This window comes from Tiliqua scincoides, chromosome 1 (genome assembly GCF_035046505.1).
Source record: "Tiliqua scincoides isolate rTilSci1 chromosome 1, rTilSci1.hap2, whole genome shotgun sequence".
In the NCBI taxonomy this organism is placed as follows: Eukaryota; Metazoa; Chordata; class Lepidosauria; order Squamata; family Scincidae; genus Tiliqua; species Tiliqua scincoides.
Window position 1 is genome coordinate 250,982,914 of NC_089821.1, and position 1,046 is coordinate 250,983,959.

Consider the following 1,046-nt stretch of genomic DNA (forward strand, 5'->3'; position numbering starts at 1 on the left):
TGTCAAACGCCTTCTGAAAGTCCAGATATATAATGTCCACGGGTTCTCCCGCATCCACATGCCTGTTGACCTTTTCAAAGAATTCTATAAGGTTTGTGAGGCAAGACTTACCCTTACAGAAGCCATGCTGACTCTCCCTCAGCAAGGCCTGTTCGTCTATGTGTTTTGAAATATGTGCTTAAAAATCGTTGTGTCAAGAGGAAGAAAGAATAGATTTTATTGAACAAGTCAAACATTCAAACATGTGCGCAGATTACTTAATTACTCAGGGATTGTAATCCTCAGTAAAAAGGCCCAGTACAATGGCACATCTCTCCAAAACCAGCCCACTATTAGCATAATCTCCCCACCTCCCTGGTGCACCATCCACCACCTCTGCATGTAGACACAGTCACAGAATGGTTGGCAACCTTCAGTCTTGAAAAACTATGGTATTAGCCTACAGCACCTGGTATTCCCAGGTGGTCTCCCATCCAAGTACTAACCAGGCCTGACCCTGCTTAGCTTCTGAGATCAGATGAGATCAGGCATCTACAGGGTAATAGTTGCTGCTAGACACAGAATATCCAAATGCTATTTAATTGTGCGGTGGCATTCAAACAGGGACAGTGTACCCAATGGATGAGGGAGCTGTATCCCTCATCCAGGTAGCTGGATAGGAAGCTCCAGGAAAGTGTATAGGATATTGGGGCTGCATTGGGGCTGCATCAGCGCTGGACAGTTGGATTGGATGGGCCCACCGTCGAATTATTATTATTCAAGCATGTGTCTCTCTAAAATGCATGTGTAAGTTCACCCCAAGTCAATGTTTGTAAAAGTTTTTGAAAATGCTGGTCTGCAATCCTAAATACAATTATTAGGGAGTATGATCCATTACTGAACACAGTGGAACTTACTTCTGAGTAAACGTGCACAGAGTTGCACCATTCGTCTTCTGTCTTTTATTATTGTTAATACTGTGTTTTATCCTACCCTTCCTACAAGGTGGGATATTCAGGGATATATGGTGCCTATCCCCTTTATTTTATCATAGGTTAGGCTCAGAT

General features: G+C 43.2%; 1 pseudogene; it reads right to left on the reverse strand.

The window, feature by feature from the left end:
* Nucleotides 1-436: 436 nt before the first annotated feature.
* Nucleotides 437-556, reverse strand: LOC136637145 (5S ribosomal RNA; annotated as a pseudogene).
* Nucleotides 557-1,046: the final 490 nt, after the last annotated feature.